We start from the raw sequence: 10413 nt of genomic DNA, 5'->3' as shown, positions 1-10413 counted from the left end.
AATAAGGCCCATATGGCTCCCGGGGGGTTCCGGTAACCTCCCGGTAACCCAGTAAAATCCCGATTTCACCCGGAACACTTCCGATATCCAAACATAGGCGTCCAATATATCAATCTTTACGTCTCGACCATTTCGAGACTCCTCGTCATGTCCGTGATCACATCTGGGACTCCGAACAACCTTCGGTACATCAAAATGCATAAACTCATAATATAATTGTCATCGTAACCTTAAGCGTGCGGACCCTACGGGTTCGAGAGCAATGTAGACATGACCGAGACACGTCTCCGGTCAATAACCAATAGCGGGACCTGGATGCCCATATTGGCTCCTACATATTCTACGAAGATCTTTATCGGTCAGACCGCACAACAACATACGGTGTTCCCTTTGTCATCGGTATGTTACTTGCCCGAGATTCGATCGTCGGTGTCCAATACCTAGTTCAATCTCGTTATCGGAAAGTCTCTTTACTCGTTCCGTAATACATCATCTCACAACTAACATATTAGTTGTAATGCTTGCAGGGCTTATGTGATGTGTATTACCGAGAGGGCCCAGAGATACCTCTCCGACAATCGGAGTGACAAATCCTAATCTTGAAAATACGCCAACCCAACATCTACCGTTGGAGACACCTGTAATGCTCCTTTATAATCACCCAGTTACGTTGTGACGTTTGGTAGCACCCGAAGTGTTCCTCCGGCAAACGGGAGTTGCATAATCTCATAGTCATAGGAACATGTATAAGTCATGAAGAAAGCAATAGCAACATACTAAACGATCGGGTGCTAAGCTAATGGAATGGGTCATGTCAATCAGATCATTCAACTAATGATGTGACCTCGTTAATCAAATAACAACTCATTGTTCATGGTCAGGAAACATAACCATCTTTGATTAACGAGCTAGTCAAGTAGAGGCATACTAGTGACACTTTGTTTGTCTATGTATTCACACCTGTATCATGTTTCCGGTTAATACAATTCTAGCATGAATAATAAACATTTATCATGATTATAAAGAAATAAATAATAACTTTATTATTGCCTCTAGGGCATATTTCCTTCAATCTCCCCGCCCTATTTCTCACCAGCGCAAGCGCTCCGGTCGGTCGAGGCTTCAGAGGTGGGTGAGGCATGCGGTGGCCCGCCAGTCGGCCACCCCACAAGTCGCGGCAATCGAGCCCGACGAATCCCTCTACGGCCTGTTCGACCTGTCGACTGGCTCCGCAGAGACCGCATCCGAATGGGACAGCAGTGACCCAGCTGCAGAGGTTCTGGTGATCGATGGGCCACACAGTCCTCCCGGTTTCCCCTGCGCTGACGGAGGCGCGGATGGGGGCGACCCGTCGCGTCCTCACGAGGAGTATCTCCCCGAGCCTCTCACGTCGTTGCAGCGGGAGGAGCTTCGCCGCCGAAACATGGATGCACTCCACACTCCTATCGTTGGAGAAACCCCCGAGGCCCGAGCCTTGGAGGACGCGCGCTTGGCTAACTTGGCCGAGCACACTCGACTGGAGAATCTCCAGCGAATACTCGATGAGCGAGCGCGTCAACGGGATCCAAAATCCAGTCAACGTCAACTCTTTCCGCCCCCGCAGGTATATCGTACTCCGATTCAGAATTTGGCGGCTGCGGCCCGTATAGCAGAGTCGATTCAGCCCTCCCAGTCAGAGGCTGGCAGAGGCTTGTTGCAAATCAGAGCGTTGCTTCGGGCAGCAGGAGACCAGAATTCTGCTGTTTCTCAGTCGCGGAACAGGATCCACAGTCGATCCGTTGCAGCGGATAAAGTCCAGTCGGCTCACAGCCCAATATCGCCTCCGAGGCGTGAGGGACGTGGAGACCGGCGGGATCAGTACAGAAGGAATGAGCAGTATGATCACCGATTCGATCGTGATGATCGACGTCGAGTGCCAACCCCTCCCCCGAGGAGTGGATCATATGTGCCTCGACAGCAGGATGACAGACGCCCTCATAGTGTTGGGCGGAGAATTCCAGTCGACCCCAGGGAACCAGGCTTTGATGCGAGATCCATTCTCGTTCAAGGTTTGGTCGACAGGAATAGAGCTCACCGAGAAGGCCACGGCAGAGATGCGCCTACCAGTAGCAGAGTACATGTTTCAGGGCCGGAGTGTTTCAGTCGAGCCATCAGAGCCGCTGTAATTCCTCTCAACTTCAGGTTGGTGACTGGAGTTAGTAAGTTCACCGGTGAGTCCAAGCCCGATACTTGGCTCAAAGATTACCGAGTGGCTGTCCAGATTGGCGGTGGGAATGATGAGGTAGCCATGAAGCACCTGCCTCTCATGTTAGAAGGCTCGACCAGAGCGTGGCTGAATCAGTTAGCACCCAGCATCATTTACACTTGGGAGGATCTCTCCTGAGTGTTTGTCACCACATTTGAAGGAACATGCAAGCGACCTGCAGGCCTTATGGAATTACAGTCTTGCGTGCAGAAACCGAATGAAACTCTGAGGGATTACATCCAGAGGTGGATCACATTGCAGCACACAGTTGAAAATGTACCAGATCATCAAGCAGTTTGTGCCTTTTAAGAAGGCGTTAAGTACAGAGAATTGAATCTGAAGTTCGGTCGAACCGGAGAGATGTCTCTGAATCGAATGATGGAGATTGCCACCAAATATGCTAATGGTGAAGATGAGGATCAACTCCGGAGTGGTAAGCATAAAGCAGTCGCCCAGGAAACCGGAGGAAATTCCAGTCAGAAACAGAAGCGGAAAGCCGAGCCAGCCGCTCCTGGGGAGGCCCTGGCCGTAACCCAGGGAAAAGTTAAGGGAAAACCCAAAGGACCTTGGAACCCCAAGAAAGTTAAATACCAAGATGGAAATGATGTTTTGGATCTACCGTGTCACATCCACACCAAGAAAGATGAAGAGGGTAAACTCATTTACCCAAAGCATACCACTCGACAGTGTCGGCTTCTGATCCAGCAGTTTCAGGGCAAGCAGTCCAAAGATAAGGAAAAGGAGTCAGACAAAGAGTAGGACAAGGAAGATAGTGACGATGGGTACCCCAGGTCAATTCCACCCTGATGATTTTTGCTGATGTTGAGAGCAAAAGTCGACTGAAGGTTATTAACCGTGAGGTAAATATGGTTGCTCCGGCAACACCCAATTATCTGAAGTGGTCCCAGACTGCCATCACATTCGACCAGTCTAATCACCCTACGCACATTACCACCCCTGGGAGGCAAGCTCTGGTGGTCGACCCAGTTGTCGAAGGCACTCGACTGACCAAAGTCCTGATGGATGGAGGCAGCGGTTTGAACATACTGTATGCAGAAACATTGAAAGGGATGGGCATTCCGATGTCCAGGCTCAGTACCAGTAACATGAGTTTCCATGGAGTCATTCCTGGGAAGAAAGCCGAGTCACTCGGCCAAATTGCTCTTGATGTGGTTTTCGGTGATTCCAAGAATTACCGCAAGGAAAAGTTGACATTGAAGTTGTGGATTTCCAAAATGCTTATCACGCTATTTTGGGCAGGCCAGCTTATGCACGCTTCATGGCTCGACCATGTTATTTGTATCTCAAATTGAAGATGCCTGGTCCCAAAGGTGTGATCACTGTTATAGGCAATCGGAAGAAAGCAGAAGAGTGTTTTCAGAAAGGCTCAAAGATTGCTGACGCTCAGATGGCAGTGGTCGAGCTGCAAGAGTATCAGAAGACTGCAGATCCGAGTGAGTTGCTACAAGCTAAGAAGCCTGCTTCAGAATCAGCTTTTCAGTCGTCCGGTGAAACGAAGGCAGTTCAGATTCACCCGACCGATCCAAATGCTGGTCCCACTCACATCTTAACGACGGTCGACTCCAAATAGGAAGAAGCGCTCATCCAGTTCCTCCGTAAGAACTGGGACATCTTCGTATGGAAGCCTGCTGACATGCCTGGAGTTCCCAGGGGGCTGGCTGAGCACAGTCTATGAGTCGACCCAAAATTTAAACCTGTGAAAGAACAACTTCGACGGTCCGCCGTCTAGAAGAGGAAGGCCATTGGCGAGGAGGTGGCTCGGCTCTTAGCAGCGGAGTTCATCCGAGAAATTTACCACTCCGAGTGGCTCGCCAATGTTGTCATGGTCCCCAAGAAGGACAAGTCACTTCGCATGTGCATTGATTTCAAGCATATCAATCGGGCCTGCCCGAAAGATCATTTTCCTCTCCCCCGCATCGACAAGATAGTCGAATCGACTGCGGGATGTGAGCGTTTGTCTTTTCTAGACGCCTATTCCGGGTACCATCAGATCCGTCTGTACGGGCCCGACGAGATCAAAACAGCTTTCATCACTCCATTCGGGTGCTTCTGTTATGTCACCATGCCGTTCGGCCTCAAGAATGCCGGAGCCACGTTCATGAGGATGATTCAGAAGTGTTTGCTCACTCAAATCAGTCGGAATGTGGAGGCATACATGGATGATATTGTGGTCAAGTCACGGAAGGGTTCCGACCTGCTGACCGACCTTGTTGAAACCTTTGCCAACCTCAGGAGGTATGATATCAAGCTTAATCCGTCAAAGTGCACATTCGGTGTTCCAGGTGGGAAGTTACTCGGTTTTCTCGTTTCCGAACGGGGGATCGACGCCAATCCTGAAAAAATTGGTACTATACTCCGGATGAAACGTCCTGTGCGTGTGCATGACGTCCAGAAGCTTACAGGATGCTTGGCCGCTTTAAGTCGATTCATCTCTCGCCTCGGTGAAAAGGCATTGCCTCTTTACCGACTGATGAAGAAGTCCGACAAGTTCGAGTGGACTCCAGAAGCTGATGCAGCGTTTACAGAGCTCAAAGCTCTGCTCTCCACCCAGCCGATGCTTGATGCCCCAATCAGCAAGGAGCCTTTGCTGCTTTACATTGCAGCCACAGGAAAAGTTGTCAGTACAGTACTTACGGTCGAACGGGAAGAAGAAGGAAAGGCCTTCAAAGTTCAGCGCCCAGTATATTATGTTTCTGAAGTTTTGACTCCTTCAAAGCAAAGATATCCTCATTACTAGAAGCTTGTATATGGGATTTATATGACCACGAAGAAGGTTGCACATTACTTCTCTGATCATTCTATTATAGTCGTCAGCGACGCTCCACTATCAGAGATTTTGCACAACAGAGATGCAACTGGTCGAGTGGCCAAATGGGCGATTGAACTTCTTCCCCTAGATATCAAGTTTGAGGCAAAGAAAGCTATCAAGTCCCAAGCAATTGCAGATTTCGTCGCCGAGTGGATCGAACAACAACTTCCGACTCAAGTTCACTCGGAGCACTGGACCATGTTCTTCGATGGATCTAAGATGCTGAATGGTTCCGGTGCTGGGGTAGTATTGGTTTCCCCCCGAGGAGATAAGCTCAGATATGTTCTCCAGATTCACTTCGATTCCTCCAATAACGAAGCAGAATATGAAGCACTTTTGTATGGGTTGCGCATGGCCATTTCACTCAGCGTCCGTCGCCTCATGGTCTATGGCGACTCAGATTTGGTGGTTAATCAGGTGATGAAGGAGTGGGACGTCAAAAGTCCAGCTATGACTGGTTATTGCAATGAAGTGAGAAAGTTAGAGAAGAAATTCGAGGGGTTAGAGCTTCATCACATCCCCCGACTGAAAAATCAAGTGGCTGATGATTTGGCAAAGATAGGCTCCAAGAGAGAAGCCATCCCCAGCAATGTGTTTTTGGAACACATCCACTCGCCATCAGTCCAAGAAGATCCTTTTACAGATGAAGCCCCGCAGCCAAAGAGTGCCACAGATCCGACTGAAGTTGAAATTCCGGCAGTGGCTGACCTAATCATGGAAGTTTTGGCAGTCACCCCTGACTAGACGATACCGTACATCGCATATATCCTGAGAATGGAACTCCCGGAGGATGAAGAAGAGGCTCGACAGATCGTCCGTCGATCCAAGGCCTTTACAGTCATAAAGGGACAGTTGTATAGAGAAAGCGCGACTAGAGTCGGTCAGAAGTGTATAACACCAGAAGAAGGTCAGATAATCCTTGATGATATCCACTTGGGGACCTGTGGTCATCATGCGTCCTCTTGGACCATTGTGGATAAAGCATACCGAGCGGGATTTTACTGGCCAAGAGCGAATGAAATGGCAAAAGAGATAGTCGACAAGTGTGAAGGGTGCCAGTTCTACTCCAACATGTCGCACAAGCCTGCATCAGCCCTGAAGACCATTCCACTCGTCTGGCCCTTCGCTGTTTGGGGACTGGACATGGTAGGCTGATTGAGAACAGGCAGGAGCGGTTTCACACATGTGCTTGTGGCAGTCGACAAGTTTACCAAATGGATTGAAGCTAAGCCTATCAAGAATCTTGATGCTTGCACTGCTATCAGTTTCGTCAGGGAGTTAACATTCAGATATGGAGTCCCGCATAGCATCATCACCGACAATGGGTCAAACTTTGATTTAGACAAGTTCAGAGCTTTTTGCGCCTCTCAAGGCACACGAGTCGACTACGCATCGGTCGCCCACCCCCAGTCGAATGGACAAGCAGAAAGGGCAAATGGTCTGATTCTCAAAGGACTAAAGCCTCGGCTGATGCGTGATCTCAAGCACGCAGCAGGCGCTTGGGTCGACGAGCTTCCGTCAGTTCTGTGGGGATTGAGGACCACCCCGAATCGGTCGAATGGAAGAACTCCGTTCTTTCTGGTTTACAGAGCGGAAGCAGTTCTGCCGAGTGATCTACTTCACAATGCACCCCGAGTCAAGCTTTATACCGAAGATGAAGCAGAACAAGCCCGGCAAGACGCAGTCGACCTCCTGGAAGAAGAAAGAGAAATGGCTATGATCCGATCGACCATTTATCAGCAAGACTTGTGTCGATTCCATGCCAGAAATGTGAAGAGTCGAGCCTTCCAAGAACGAGATTTGGTCCTCCGAGTGGATCAACAGAAACCACACAAGCTCGCTCCTACTTGGGAAGGTCCCTTCATCGTCACCAGAGTCCTCCACAATGGAGCGTATCACCTTTACAATGTCGATCGCCAGATCGATGAGCCACGAGCTTGGAATGCAGAACTGCTCCGCCCCTTTTACACTTGAATTCTCACTCAGATGAGATGTAATAAGAAAAACTTCTGTAGTCTATTTATCTAAGACAAGAGTGTTAAAAATTTTCCTATAATTGTTGTCGCTTTTGTTTGCGTGTGAAATCCCCCAGTGGGTGGCTTAGCTGCGAATCCGTTTCGCCTAAGTTTGTAAAAAAAATCCTAGCGAGTGGTGAGCCAGACTCCCACTCGGAGGCTTAGCTGCAGCCCAGTGCTCGCCTAAGTGTTTCAAAATCCTACCGAATGGGGAGCCAGACTCCCACTCGGAGGCTCAGCTGCAGCCCAGTGCTCGCCTAAGTGTTTAAAAATCCTACCGAGTGGCGAGCCAGACTCCCACTCGGAGGCTTAGCTGCAGCCCAGTGCTTGCCTAAGTGTTTAAAAATCCTACCGTGTGGTGAGCCAGACTCCCACTCGGAGGCTTAGCTGCAGCCCAGTGCTCGCCTAAGTATTTAAAAATCCAACCAAGTGGCGAGCCAGACTCCACTCGGAGGCTTAGCTGCAGCCCAGTGCTCGCCTAAGTGTTTAAAAATCCTACCGAGTGGTGAGCCAAACTCCCACTCGGAGGCTTAGCTGCAGCCCAGTGCTCGCTTAAGTGTTTAAAAATCCTACCGAGTGGCAAGCCAGACTCCCACTCGGGGTCTTAGCTGCAGCCCAGTGCTCGCCTAAGTGTTTAAAAATCCTACCGAGTGGGGAGCCAGACTGCCACTCAGAGGCTTAGCTGCAGCCCAGTGCTCGCCTAAGTATTTAAAAATCCTACCAAGTGGCGAGCCAGACTCCCACTCGGAGGCTTAGCTGCAGCCCAGTGCTCGCCTAAGTGTTTAAAAATCCTACCGAGTGGTGAGCCAGACTCCCACTCGGAGGCTTAGCTGCAGCCCAGTGCTCGCCTAAGTGTTTAAAAATCCTACCGAGTGGCGAGCCAGACCCCCACTCGGAGGCTTAGTTGCAGCCCAGTGCTCGCCTAAGTGTTTAAAAATCCTGCCGAGTGGTGAGCCAGACTCCCACTCGGAGGCTTAGCTGCAGCCCAGTGCTCGCCTAAGTGTCTAAAAATCCTACCGAGTGGCGAGCCAGACTCCCACTCGGAGGCTTAGCTGCAGCCCAGTGCTCGCCTAAGTGTTTAAAAATCCTACCGAGTGGAGAGCAAACCTCCCACTCAGGGGCTTAGCTGCAGTCCAGTACTCGCCTAAGTTTGAAAAATCCCAACCGAGTGGAGAGCAGACCTCCCACTCGGGGGCTTAGCTGCAGTCCAGTTCTCGCCTAAGTTTGAAAAAATCCTACCCAGTGGAGAGCAGACCTCCCACTCGGGGGCTTAGCTGCAGTCCAGTACTCGCCTAAGTTTGAAAAAATCCTACCCAGTGGAGAGCAGACCTCCCACTCGGGGGCTTAGCTGCAGTCCTGTACTCGCCTAAGTTTGAAAAAATCCTACCGAGTGGAGAGCAGACCTCCCACTCGGGGGCTTAGCTGCGGTCCAGTACTCGCCTAAGTTTGAAAAAAATCCTACCGAGTGGAGAGCAGACCTCCCACTCGGGGGCTTAGCTGCAGTCCAGTGCTCGCCTAAGTTTGAAAAAATCCTACCGAGTGGAGAGCAGACCTCCCACTCGGAGGCTTAGCTACAGTCCAGTACTCGCCTAAGTTTGAAAAAATCCTACCGAGTGGAGAGCAGACCTCCCACTCGGGGGCTTAGCTGCAGTCCAGTACTCGCCTAAGTTTTTAAAATCCTACCGAGTGGAGAGCAGACCTTCCACTCGGGGGCTTAGCTGCAGCCCAGTGCTCACCTAAGTACGGAACACATCCCAATCCGCAAGGACGACGAGGTGCAAATCGCCTGCTACCTTCTCCTTCGGAGCTGCACGACAAATACAAAGTTATTTCGAGTGAAGAACAAGTTCCACTCGACAGATAATTCATGACGATATTCAACGATAAATCAAGTTCAGATAAGATCCAAAGGTCCTAGACCGCAGATCAAAGTACTCGAGCCTCCAGCTCGACAGAGTTTAACGGTTACAAAATCCACTCGGCATTCCGAGGCAAATTTAAAGTGAAGCATAAAAGTTTTTATTCCTCAGGCGGAGGACTGGAAGGGGCAACGAACTCGTCCAAATCGATCCCGTCTGCAATGCGAGTGGCAGCAGCAATGTAAGTCTCCATGAAGTCTTGAAAGTTGTGCTTCCTGGTATTGGCAACTTGGATGGCGGCCAACTTTTCTTCTCGCGCCTCCTTGCAGTGGACACGGACCAGAGACAGAGCGACGTCAGCGCCACATCTAGCAGAAGATTTCTTCCATTCCGCCACTCGACCTGGGACTTCATTCGTCGAGTCATCAGGGACTCGCGTCATTCTGAAGCGTCGTCCTAGGCCAGAGCGACGTGTCGATCCGCGACATCGCAACCTTCAATCGAGCAAGATAGTCAACAACGCCGGCAACACGAGATTCCAGTCGGAGCACATTCATAGCAGCCTCGTCCTTCACTGGAGAATTGATGGGGTCCAAGTCTGTCTCCACTCGACTGGTCTCCTCTTCGATGTTCTGGCAGAATTCTGTAAACACAATTCAAGGATAAGTCAGTGGCTCTACGCAGGTTTGGTAACTGCAAGTCAGTCGGGCCGGAGTAATTACCCTCGAGCATGACAAACAGCTTCTTGGCGAGTCCACCGAGATACGCCTCCAGATCATTCCTCTTCCCCGCCAGTTCACTTGCCTTGTCATTCAGAGCTATCTTGTCATTCTTCAGACGGCTGACCTCTTGATTAGCCGCGTCGAGAGCAGTTTTCAGCCTGGAGTTTTCCTTTTCAAGAGTACCGACTGAAGCCAGTTTTTCTTCAACAAGCTTCGTTTTGTTCAGGGCCTCCTTCTGCGCTTCGGCAAGGTCTTGATCCTTCTTCTTCAGAGCCTCCTCCATTTTGTCTGCGAAACAGCAAGTGAGATCAACGTCGAGGACGGCCAGAAAGAAAGGACAGTCGACAAAAGCTCACCAGCCATACCTTTTTCTTCGTCCCTCGCCTTCTGCAAGTTCTCCTGAGCAAGCTTCAAGTCAAGGTTCAGCTGGATCTGTTTGTTCTCCAACTCAGTGTAGCGAGCCACAAGTTTGCAGGATTTCTGCAAAAAAATCAGTCGACAGACATCCAAGATAAGTTGCTTCCGAGTAACCAAGAGACAATGATGGCGTTTCTAAGACTACAGCCGAATCAAAAACATTCGACAGTAGTCTCGGGGACTACACCCAGTGGGTGCACTCAGCGTGCCCCCACTATTTCGACCAAAAAAAATCGACTGCCCGCAGTCGACCGTGTACAGTTCCATTCGATATGGCCTGACCAGACCGAGTGAAGAAGTTCAACTAAAGCAACACAATATAAAG

Source organism: Triticum urartu, chromosome 7 (genome assembly GCF_003073215.2).
Source record: "Triticum urartu cultivar G1812 chromosome 7, Tu2.1, whole genome shotgun sequence".
NCBI classification, from domain to species: domain Eukaryota; kingdom Viridiplantae; phylum Streptophyta; class Magnoliopsida; order Poales; family Poaceae; genus Triticum; species Triticum urartu.
The sequence above is the reverse complement of the archived record's forward strand: the minus strand, read 5'-3'. Positions refer to the sequence as shown.